The sequence below is a fragment of the Pseudorca crassidens genome, chromosome 3 (assembly GCF_039906515.1).
Source record: "Pseudorca crassidens isolate mPseCra1 chromosome 3, mPseCra1.hap1, whole genome shotgun sequence".
Taxonomy (NCBI): Eukaryota; Metazoa; Chordata; class Mammalia; order Artiodactyla; family Delphinidae; genus Pseudorca; species Pseudorca crassidens.
Genome location: NC_090298.1, coordinates 104,255,373 through 104,268,537, shown reverse-complemented (window position 1 = coordinate 104,268,537; position 13,165 = coordinate 104,255,373).

Below are 13,165 nucleotides of genomic sequence, written 5' to 3'. Positions count from 1 at the left end.
GTGTTCCCTTGTAGTTATGTGAGAAGTTATTATGTAGTATTTTCAGCTGTACTGTTGGATGGAGATAGATTCATGATGATTATATATATCCAATATATATAGTATCTCTTTTTTCTCATGGTAATTTTTATTTTAAATTATTTTGTTTGATTCTGGCTTTCTCTTTGTCCCCATATGTGTGCAGTTACTTTTTTCTGTCCCTCAGCTTTCAGACTTCATGTGTTTTCCTGTTTAATATTTCTGACTCTTAAAAAAACAAATCCATCAGAGAGTCTTTTGATTAGTGGTAACAGACATTTACATTTCTCTTAATTATTATTATACTGGGATTTACTTCTGATAATGTATTCTGTTTTTCCAATTTATTCAGTTTTTTTTTTCTATTTTCTTAATATCCAATGAGTATAATGGATTTTCTTCTACTGATTTGAAAAATGGTTATCCTTTACTAAACCTTATGCTCAAGTCTTTTTTTAATCAGTTTTTTAAGCTTATAAATATTCATAATTTCGATTTCAGTAGGTTAAACACTAACAAGCCCTCCATATGTACATCACCTAGAATTTTAATTCTTGAGTGTTAGGAATATTTTCTTCCGTTTTAGATTATTTTCTTATGGTCATTGCTGTTTTAGATAATAAAATATTTCCCTAAGTTATTTACTCACCCTTAGTTCCCATGTATTTGCAGCATCCTCTTGGGGGTAGGTCTTTACTTGCTGGAGAACATGTCAAAGGGGTTTTTGTGTGATAAACTTTTTGAAGCCCTTTGTGCCAATAATATTTTTATTTCGCACTCACATTTAGAGAAAATATTTAACTGGATGTAGAATTTTGGTATAATGTACTTTTCTTTCAACACTTTGAAGTTATAACTTCCTTGTTTTCTTGACTATAATGTTGTCATTGAGAATTTCAATGTCATTCTGATTCTAACTCATTTATGAGTGATTAGATTTTCCTCTCCAGAACCTAAAGAACCTTTTATTTTTACTTGATGTTCTTAATTTTCACTATAAATTTTACTTGATGTTCTTAATTTTCACTATATAGTGTGGGTTCGTTCTAGTTTATCCAGTGTGCCATATATGTTCTTTCAATCAGAGGTCTTACATTTTTCTTAATTCATTATTTAAGTCATTATTTTTTTCTAAAATGTCTTGCACTGTCTTTATTTTTCCTTGTAAATTCATATATTAACTTATGTTGACATTTCTATCTCTATTCTCAATAGTTTTTATAACTTATCTTTCATTCTTCCCATTTCTGTCTCTTCTGGATATTTTGGGGGATCTTTTTACAACTAGATTATGATAGATACTGTTGGTGGCCTACGCAATAGCCATTTCCATTTCTTTCTTGTTCACTTTATTTGTATGACAGTGTACTCAGACCCAGGGAATGCATAAGTATTGCTTTAAGGCAATCAAGAAAGTCCAGCTGACAATGAGCGTCTAGGAGGGATCTGATGACTCTAGGAATGAGCACCATGCTTAAGGCTTAGGGTGCTCTGCCATTTTCCTGGGACCAAAGAAAGCAAGGGAGAAGGAACCAACCTGACTGGTAGTGACTTTTTGCCAACACTGGCAAATGGAGTCTTGGGGTTTAGATGAGATATTTTTAGGAAAATTAAGAAATATAGTATTTTAGTATTGTGTTTGTCATTGAGTACTTCATTCCCACTCTTAACATATTTGAGTGCATTATTTTCTTTACCTAATTCTGGCTAATGAGCTATAAGGAAATGTATGTTGGGTACATTGGGAAATTTTATCTTTACTACTACTGCTGATGATAATACTAATAATTGCTACTATTCACTATTACTATTATTACTGATGACTAGTATTGATATTTTAAAGGAATGCAAAGGAAAAACCCTTGGCCCTAGGGCTCAGCTCTTTCATTGTCTCCTCTCCTATTCTGGTCTCTCATTTACGTTGCTGGAACACTTCATGATTCATCAGCCCCGGCACTAGATGTCACCAGCTGATGTCTAGATTCAATCCAGGAGAACCCCTTAGATCTAAATACTGCCATTAGCCTGATGCAAAGTTTCACCACTGCCCACTGATTACTGTTGAGATAACCCATCCTACTGAACTGGATTACTTGATTAGTCAATATTTTGGGGTATTGGCCCAGCCACTCTCTTGATATTGGCTATTTTTTTGTCTTAACATCCCTTCTTTGTCATCCTGTTATTGTCATCCCAGGTGTTCCAAACTTGAGACTGCATGAACTAGAAATTCACGAACTAGAATATGTGCACGTTATGAACTAGAAATAGTACATGTCCTCAGAATATAATAATCTGGGGTAGAGACAGACAACTAAACAGATAATTACAATATAATCTCAAATATACTATAGTAATGACATTAAAATACTGTAGAGGTGAGGAGAGTAAGAGATTTCTTTACTTAGAGAAGTTGGGAATTAATTAATAGAAATGTTGACATATGAACTGAACCTTGAAAATTCAGCATTTTCATTCCAGAAGAAAAAATGTTATTTACAGATATGGAAATGGGATCATGAAAGAGGATGGTGTAATTGAAGGACTTAGATAGCACTTCATTTGCATGCTTTTTGAGAACTTGTGTTACAGGTATAACAAGGTGAGATATTGAGAATTCAGAAGTGTGGATGTACCAAACAACCCTGTTATTTATTTTCTGCTGCCTATTAAAAAATGGGCCTCATCCTTGGGGGGAGAGGGGACTGGTAGGTTGAGAGTCTGGAGTCTGACTTCTTGAATCATTCAGTGCTGCTATATACCATTATACTCAACTGTTAAAGGAAGCAACCAAGAGAGAAATATTGGATCTTTTATCCAGTAGAAAGAGAGAACAGCTTGGGGCAATAACAAAATAATTCTCAACACAGAAGAAAGGAGGGGAACAATCGAATAATGTTGCAGGTTTTTTTGTGAGGTAGGGAATGAAAACTCACTTGGATGTAACACCTTAAAGTAAGACATTTTTGAGTGGTAGAAACTGGCCACTAAGTTGGTTGTTCCCTGGGTCTCAACAAAGATCAGAGGAAGGGTAATAAAGAGTGGGGACCCAGCTCTGAGGGGAAATGCTTCATTGGCATAGTGCCACACAATGAACTGTGACATCAAGAATGAGCACCGTGTTCTAGGGCTCAAGGTAAACTGCTGTTTTCCTGGGACCAAATAAAGAGAGGGAGAGAGGAGACAGTATGGCTGCTACTGTCCTTCTTGCCAACAGTAGCAAATAAAGGTTTGGAGTCTGGTTAGATTTGATTTCAGAAAATGAAGAAATATAATTTTTTTGCATCTTGTGTTTCACTGAGCACTTTGTCCCCATTATCAGCATATATGAATGCATTATTTAATTTCACTTTATTTTTCTTTACAAAGTTTTGCCACCTTGAGAATAGTCATTGAATCTTAATTGCCTTTATAACTTCAGCAGCTCACATCATGCTGCATATAGAGCATGTTACCAGCAGATAAGTGCTAACTGAACATACGAAATAAGTATTAGGAATTCAGAGAGGTTGATATCACTGTCTACTGTAGATCTTACCAGAGTAATTAGGTAAGTGTAACTTTCAGACCCACTTTTCACAGGACTGAAGATCTTTGTGCCTCAGATTCGTTATGATTTAGACCATCCTAAGTGATGAAATAATGCACACTTAATTGTAATAACAATTTTCTTTAGTTTCTCTGATGCCAGGGTTACTGTCAACATAGAGAAAATAGCATGGCCTTATTAAGAACATTAACATCATGTACAATACACAGGGGAGGACTGTATTCCTTTATTGAAGCACCATCATCATAAGTATAAGGAATACTTGTTAATACACATCTGTCGCTGTGTAAGTTTAAAGACTATGATCCCTGACCCTTGAAAAAGTTATTTTTCCCCCATTTAACATTTCATCTCCTAATATTACTTCTAGATATGGCAGGGTTTTTTAGTTCACATTTTTCATATGTGTAGGTCATCAACATTTTATTATTGAATGTCACATGAAAGGTGCACATCATCCATTAATCATGTAACCTCAAATCCCTGGGGAGCAATTACATATTAGTATTCTAAATGCTTTTTAAGAATTGAAGCAATGTCTTTGGCAAGGTGAAGTTGTAAGTAGAAAACAAAACAAAACAACAGCAACTGTGCTGCTTTTAGAGGTGTGGAAATCAAAATCAGTTGAGCAGGATTTAAGAACCGGTTGTACTTCTCACTAACTGGTTGACTCTGGACAAATTATCTGTTTCTTCATTTTTGGCATGGACATGATAACTGTGCTTATTTTACTGGGTTATTATTGGGTTAAAATGAAATAATATATGTGAAAGCACTTATTATTACTATTTTAAAAATCTATCTGCCCCTCTTTCATCTATTACTGGAAATATGTTGATTTAAGTAATTCAATTTGTATGTGTGTGAGGGGGTAAGTGAAGGTATGGTCCATTCTAAAATACAACTTTCTTATGGTTTTCAGAGATTGGTTAGGTATAATAGCAATTTTTTAACAGTTTCTAAGGTATATAGCAACGGTATTGCATTTACGTTCACATGTTGCCTAAAGGACCTCATACCATGGCCAAACGAGCAAGTTGCTTTCAATTAAGGATATCAGCTCAGCGCTTGTTGTTTACACATGACTATTTATGTATGAGTTGGGGGTTCATACTTTCAAAATGGGTATTAGAAATAAGCAGCTTGATATTACATCAGATTTAGCCCTCTAAACTAATAAAAAGACTGTGACTATTATATGACAATATTGTAGATTTTTTTTTAGTTAATTTTCTATTACTCATAATGTATGGATATTCCTAATGATTCCATTAGAGTTTAAATAACAGAATTCAGCACAAATGCATTTTTACTGAGCGGAAGAAACGTAATTTCTCTGGAACTGCAGCTGCTGTAGTTGAAGATGGGGCTCTTCCTATCCCTTAGGGAGATTACTGTCTCTGCCAGCTGACTTAGTTTTTATACAGCCAGCGATTTATTAGATTGCTTTGCTCTTAAGTGTGATAATAGGCCTTATGCTTAGCAAGGTTTAGAGACTTCCAGTGCATTAATATTTTATGGCAATGACAGGCAAGACACATTTTGTTTACCTAACAAGACAAGCCACGCCAGAGCTGCTGTGTATTGGAGATTAGCACTTTCAACTCAGAGGAACCCTGCCAGTTATATATTTAGGGCTTTGCAATGGCTCTTATAATTGTAATCTGATCAGTAGCTTATTTGGTACCTTGCTATTATGTGCAAAGAAATCATCATAGCTTTACAGTCTGGTCTTAATAGGAAGTAACCTCACTATTAAGTGACTAATGTTAACCGTGTAAGGACAGTGAATTTTCTAATGACTTCTAGTAACAGATTTTATTTCATTTGGAAATCACTCAGCCATGAGCCAAAGCTTAGGTAAATAAACATATAACCAATTTTATTTAGAAGGGCCACTCAATTGATTTGATTCACCTACTAAGGAAAGGTATGTTGTGTAACCCTTGATTTCTGAAATTTTGTTGTCATTGTTGCCTTCTTATTTTACAAGCTATGTAAGATAATGTAATTCTTGGGCCTCCTGCAGAATAGAAGTACAAATAACAATCACAAGATGAAATAGACCAAGCAAGTTACTACAGTACCATTTAAATTTTGTTACTTTTCTTTATAAAGGAAAGTTAACAGTTGCATCAGTTTCCTTACTAGACAAACATCATTAGCCTCAATGAGTAGTAAATGTTGGAATATTGATTCTCTCTAGTTTCAACTTCTCTTAGTATACCTAGCTCATATGTATATTTTAAACATAAAATTATATGTGCAACTTCTCTTCAGTGTTCTTAAAGACTGTGACTATTCCAACCAAATTATTAGGTAATTATTATGTGTAGCATTAAGCTGCATTTTATAGGTTAATTAATATACCTTTAGTTTAGATCCAAGATATTATAACTATAATTTAAATATACAGTGGAATTTGAAATTTCTCAGTTTGTTGACATCACCTCAGTGTAACCCTAACCCTAGGCATCATCTGCCCTGAGAAGACAGGGACGTTTAGACAGGGACTGGAAATCTTCTGTGAAATTGGCTAGAGTATACTTTGTGGGGGAGAGAAGAGGGGAAGAACAGACACAGGGTAGGAGTATGGGGATTGGACAGTTGAAAGGGAAAGAAGCCTGAACATGTTGAAAAGTGAGTCAATGTGTGTTCAAAGCCAAAAAATGTCAAGTACATGTAGATTTAGAAGACTCACTCATACCCACAGTGTTCCAATGAGTCATAAACACAAACCACGTCGTGCCCTGCAGGGTCCCTCTGTGTGTTCATTACTCTTAATGCCATTCTGTGCAAGCCTCAGAGGAACACAGCCAACTCCCACATCTTGGAGTTAGTGTATTCTTGCTGCGGCTGGCACTTTGCCTGTGCTTGACTAAGTCTGCTGATGTTTATGAGAGAGTGCAAGAAATGGAAAACATTTGGTTTGAGTTGACAGATTGCTTTCTTGTTTAAAGTGGGGGGTGGAGTGGTTGAGGGGGACGGGAATGAGTGTTATCACCTGGGCTGAAGTCTTGATAATTACAAATACGCCATAAGATGAAATCGATCCTTTGTGCAAATCATCAGGGTTTTTGTTGTTTTTTGGAGGTGGGGACTTCATGTGAAACCAGTGACAATTCTGAAGAATGCTCGACCACTAGGGTGTTGAAGTTGTGACTCCTCGTTCAGGGCCTTTCTTCTTTCCCTGCAATTGCCTAAAGAGTGTTTATTGAAATGCTAGTTCATCAAATTTCAGTAAGGACCAATGCAGTCAGGTTTATCTCGGTCTCTTCATCTTCTGTTTCTAATTTAGCTTTTAAGGAGTGCTTTTTGACTGCAGACCCCACAGAGGAAAAATCAGAGAGCTCTGAGAGGAAGGCGTAGAGATTATGTTCAGCTTCATCAACTGGGAAATAAAGTGAAAGTAAATTTTTCAAGTACTGGAAAGGAGTAGAGACACATAGGCATGCACTCTGTATCAAGCATGATAGTTTAACTCTGTTCCCCGCTTTATTCATGGGTTCAAGTCACATTTTTTTCTCTGCCTCCCTCCCCTTCTAAGGGCAATACGGTTCTCAAACTCCAGAGAAGCTCAAAATGCACCACTGTTGGGAAAGCACTGATTCTGGCTTTCTTCAGGGAATTTAGAGGTCCCATGACTTGGAGCAAATCACATGGCTGGTGATTAGCTTTGTCTCTATTTTTACAAGTGATTAAAAAGAAAACCACTTCAATAATCCTCAGACCTCTGCTCTCTGCTGGGATCTCTTCCAACCAGGCCTGCTCAGCGGAACCCCTGGGAGGTAGAAAGCACACAGGCTCCAGGCCAAAAAATTAGGAAAAGCAACAAAGACACTGGAACAAAAAGTTCAATGTGAGCCAGAATTCAAGGGCATATTAACCTTTTCTTCCCTGGTTTGAGTCTCACTCCCATTTGTTTTTCGGATCACCTTCTCTCAGCTTTCAGGGGCTTTGCAAGACCTTATGTGATTATTTTGTATGTGTTTGCTTTGAACACAGAGACAGTTTGGCTCTGAGTTGCCACAGGGTGACAACGAGATAATTTAAGTAGACTGTGATTTTCAAGAGCCATAATCTTGAGTGCTTGGGGAAGTGGACGTGGCTCTTTCCTGGGTGAGCACTCTGAGATGAAGGAATTTCAAAACAGATTTCCCAAGTGGATGAGTTTCTTAGTCCTCAAACAAATAATAAATAAAACCTACATTCATTTAGTATTCTCTATGTTGACTTTATATTATTTTTTAATTAAAATACCCACATAAACTTAAAAAAAAAATCTAACTCAATTGCCTGACCAGTGGGGAAGGCAGTGTGTTCCAGGTTCTGAAGTCTGAATGCTGAGGTTGGAATCCTAGCTCCACCACCTATTTTTTCTAAGATCATAGGTGAACCACGGGCCTTTCTGGCCCCTCTTTCTTCATTTGTAAAATAGACATAATAATAAGGAAGGTGTCCTCCAGGGTTGCTTGGAGCCGTAAGGAAATAATATATATCACATATTTTACACAGTACTTAATAAAAATGACTATATTATCTTTGGGGCAGGAAGCTTGCTTTATGCTTTTCTGTCCTCCCATGTTATTGAGCTTTGTAGAGAAGACTGAATAAAGGATGATGGCTGTGGAATATAGTGATTTATAGTCACTATAGATTTTCTTGAACTCCTTTTTCACTTACAGGTAGATGATAAAATTACTGAGTCTCTTTTTTTATAAGATGGTATTGGGAGAATATTTCTTTTAGACAATTATAGTGTGTCTTCCCTTCTGTAAATCCCTAAAGTACCACACAATTGTCCATCCTGGAATCACAGTGGGTTTAATGTGTTTGAGAAGTTGAATATTTTCTTGTCATATAAATGCAAACAAAGATGGACTAAGGCTATATAAAGTGACATCTGTACTTAGAATTGCATTCATTTAATAATAATGTGTTATATCACTTAAAAAATACATTGAATTGCCATTTTTGTCTCACCCAGAAATATCCTGATGAAAAGAAAATCCAGGAATAATTATATGAATTCTGCACATAAGACTTGCTATTTTGTTTTATGCTGTTAGCTATTTAATACAAGTATTTGTACAATGGTCAAAACATAAGAAATAATTAGCCTAAATGTGTTTAAACCTCAACAGAAAACACTTGTGCTCTAAAAGATCTAAATATTTAATGAGATTTTTAAAAACCACAATTACAGCTTTTTATAGAAAAGGAACTTTACCTCTGAGACCTGAAAAAGATTGTTTATTATATATAGAAAGAGAGTTTTATATTTTTAACATATAATTTAATAAGAATTGTACCATTTCAATCTTAAAATCTACAGCTTGAGAAGAAAAACAGAAAAGTCATGTCAGAAAAATATTTTAGAAGGGTAACACCTATGTATTTTTTAGGAAAATGTCCAAAGTATACAGAAGGCAGAAATCTTACTCAGACTGTTTTAGCTTATTGAATTTTCTGTGCCTTGAAAATCATAGCACAATTCTCTGGAGACACTTCTAAGGATGTATTACATCATAAAGTACACCAAGGATAGTAACCCATGTTATTAAACTGTCAACATATATTATACTACAATTTGTCCTCAATCCAATTCAACTAAAAAGCCACATTGTTGGCAGGAAGTTTAAAACATAAGACTGTTCTCTAATCATCTAAAGCCTAAGGTACTTTGGGGGGGAAATGCCGTAATAATCACTCTACTACTCCATAGCAGCATGTGTGAATTTCATTGGTTTTGTACAGCAAATGTTCAGCTATTACAAGAAAGGATTCACAAGGATTACCACTTAAAGGCTTTAACTAGTGATGCTGTAGATGTCTCATTTCACAGCATATTAATAGTGGTTTTGTATAATAGTAGTAGGGAGAAATAAATCTTAGAAACTAGAATTTAAATCATGTTTAATTTTCACACAAATGTTTAACATAAGATCTGACAATGTAAGACTGCTGATACCATCTAACCTCACAATTATAGAAAGTCAGAGTATCCTTTTAAACTCTGAAATTTAGTAATCCACAGAAATGGGGACAAACTAGGTGCTGGTCAATATTTTTCACAAAACTTTATTTGTGAAATAGACAAGGTGTTCACAAAAAGGGGAATTTGCGAATGGAGATAAAATTTCCTGTTCACAGGTGGTTGGTGGTTCACTTTCAGGTGACATCCTGTGTTATGTCATGACCTTTTTCAGATGCTTACTTGCTAGGAGGATTTCAAAGTTAAGGGGAAAAAAGACATAAACCAAGTGGCACAAAATAATTTTTATTAAGATTTCATCTTGGGAATAAGCAGAAAGGATGGGGAAGCAGTGGAATGGGGGACTTATTTTCTTTAACCTAAAGCATACCCACCAAAGAGATTGTAGGCATATCCCTGTGTACAGGTAGTGTTCAATATATATGGAAATATCAGCATCATTTATTTTACTAGAAGCTATGTGTATAGTGTTGTGCTGTCTAATAGCATCAGGAAAATTTATGGCATGTGAAATTCAGTTCTTTTTTGTTTCTGTAAATAAGTTCTTTGTTTTCCCTTGCATAATTCAGTTGAGTTGGCTTGAAAACTGGGAAAACCTGTTAGGATGAAGGCAATAGCTTCCCATGTGTCTTCCCTACATCCATTCCAGTCTTTGCCTGCTCCACCTGGGTGATTTTGGTAAAAAACAAATCCAGTGAAGAAAGTCTCTGCCCATTGCTTTCAATGTAAAAATGGAAATACCTAAGTGGCTTATAAGGCTTTGTGTGATCAGCCTTCTGTCAGATAATATAATTTCATTGGATTTAACATCACTGTATGTCTTATTTGCTATGTTCCAGTCATAGTCCAGAATTTGTCACTCTGACAAATTCTTGCATTTTCATGTTGAAACCAACCGCCTCAAGAAGTTCTTCCCTGACTTCCAGAGTACTGTGTTCTCATAGTTCTGTGTATTTTCTTTTCTACGACTTCTATTGGTTTGCTTTCTATATTTATGGGAATATTTGTTCAACTGTCTCCTCGTTTAGGATATCAGTTTCATGAAGGGAAAGGTATTATTTTGGAGCTTTTGTTTGTTTTTAAATGTTATCTCTCTAGGACCAAGCACTGTCTGGCTCATAGTTGACACTGGATAAACAGTTTTTAAATAAATGAAATGGTGAATAATTGCAGTGAGTTTAACTAAACATATGAATCAATTTTTCTAGCAGTAACTGGAAAGCAATTGTCAACTCTAACATGTGCTAGCATTTCTTCTGTAAAATTTGTGATAACTTGGTGTCCTGGAAATGTATAATGAAGACAGATTGATATTATTGGTGGAATCTGAAGATTTTTGATATTTGCAGCATCATGGGAGTTCTGTTATGGATGAATGCTTCCTTCCTCAGAGGAATACATTTTGATTGCTATTTCACCATTACAGTAAGTCCCCTACATACGAACCTTCAAGGTGCGAACTTTCAAAGATGCGAATGTGCGTTTGCATGTCCAATCACATAAATTAGTTCACGTGCCTGGCGTACATTGTCACGTGCATACATCCTCTACAAGTGGTTGTGCTTTTGTGTACTTTACTGTACAGTACCATATATTGTACAGTAGTACAGTATCTTTGTTTCAAGCCTAGGATATCTGGAAGCAAGCACAAAAGCAGTGGTGATGTAGCTGGTACTACTAAGAAGCACCAAGCGATAACGATGGAAACAAAAGCGAAAATAATTGACAGAGTGGAGTGAAGCGAAAAGATAGTAGATGTCACTTGTTCTTATAACATGAATTGTTTAACCATTGGCACGATTATAAAGAACAAGGACAAGATCATGGAATATGTGAAGTCTGCTGTGCCGATCATATTGACAATAATATCGAAGAAGTGTGGAAAAGTGATGGGAGGAGATGGAGAAACTTCTCAGTGTGTGGATGCAGGATCAGCATCAGCGTCGAGTCCCACTCAGCTTAATGCTGATTTGAGAGAAAGGTAAAAGCCTTTATGAAGACTTGAAGAAGAAACACGGTGAAGAATCAGAGGGCGCATTTTTAATGCCAGCCATGGCTGGTTTCATCGGTTCAAGGCTAGAGCCAACCTTCACAATGTAAAAGTAAGTGGCGAGGCAGCGAGTGCAGATATGTAGCTGCCCAGGAATTTCCTGAAACACTTCGAGAAATTATTGATGAAGGCGCGTATTTACCCGAGCAGACTTTTAATGTGGATTAGATAGGACTGTACTAGAAGAGGGTGCCAGGAAAAGTTGATGCCAGTCTATAAAGCAGCAAAGGATAGGCTAAATGTTGTTTGGTGGCAATGCTTCTGGTGATGTGAAGCTGAAGCCTCTCAGTTTATCATTCAGAGAACCCAAGAGCCCTTAAAAACATAGCCAAGTGCTCCCTTCCTGTTGTGTGGAAGAGTAACCCCAAAGCCTGTGTTACATAGGCCATTTTCCAGAACTGGTTTTTCCACCACTTTATCTTGGAGGTAGAGAAATATTGCTTGGAGAAGGACTTCCCATTCAACATTCTTTTGCTGCTCTACAATGCTCCCGGCCACCCCCCATTTGTGGACAACTTTCATCCTAACGTCAAAGTAGTACATCTGCCACCAAATACTAAGTCACTCATCCAACCTATGGACCAGGGAGTAACAGCGACTTTTAAGAAATATTATTTATGTCACACTTTTTGTCAGGCAGTAAAGGCAAGTGACGAATCAGGAACAACCTTGCAACAACTTTGGAAAGACTGTAACATTTACAAGGCTATAAAAAACATTGACTTTGCTTGGCGTGAGGTTATGGCCGTCACCATGAATGGGGTTTGGAAGAACCTTTGCCCGGAGTTTGTTCACGATTTTTGTGGATTTGAGAAGGAGGATGAGGAGTCCAAAGAGGTTTTCAGCAACTTAGTGTCCCTCAGGGAGAAGATGGAGCTAGATCTGCAAGAGGACGACTTCATTGAACTCCTTGCTATGCAACATGAGGAGCTTACTAATGAAGACCTGATGGAATTGGAGGCTCACAGAAAGGACAAAGAGAGAGGAAGAAGTATCTAAAGAACTGAAGAGATTCGCAACGCAGGAAATGGCAAGGGGATTTTCTTTGTTTGAGGAGGCACTGTTAGTTTTTGAGGCACAGGACTGGAACGTAGAACAGTGCACGAAGATTGCAGCAGCCATTCAGAATGCAATCCAGTGCTAGCATGTCATCTATGATGAGAAGAAAAGAGCTACTACCCAGACATCACTGGATTGTTTTTTCAAGAGTGTAGATAGAATTGAATCCAGCAAGGAACAAGAACCTGTGCCATCAGCGTCAGGCGTGAGTGAAACTGCAGCTTGCCCTCCGTCTCCTATTACTGACGATCCTTCAGCTCTACCATCTCCCACCTCCTCTCCCTCCTCCAGTCAGTAACTCTTCTTGCCTGTTCACTCGATGCCAGCCCCTGTATACCAGCTGTTGTACTGTACCACTGTACTTTTGAAGGTACTGTACTGTAAGATTAAAAATGTTTTCTTTATTTTTTATGTTTGTTTTTTTATGTATTATTTGTGTGAAAAGTATCATAAACCTATTACAGTACAGTACTATGTAGCCAATTGTGTTATT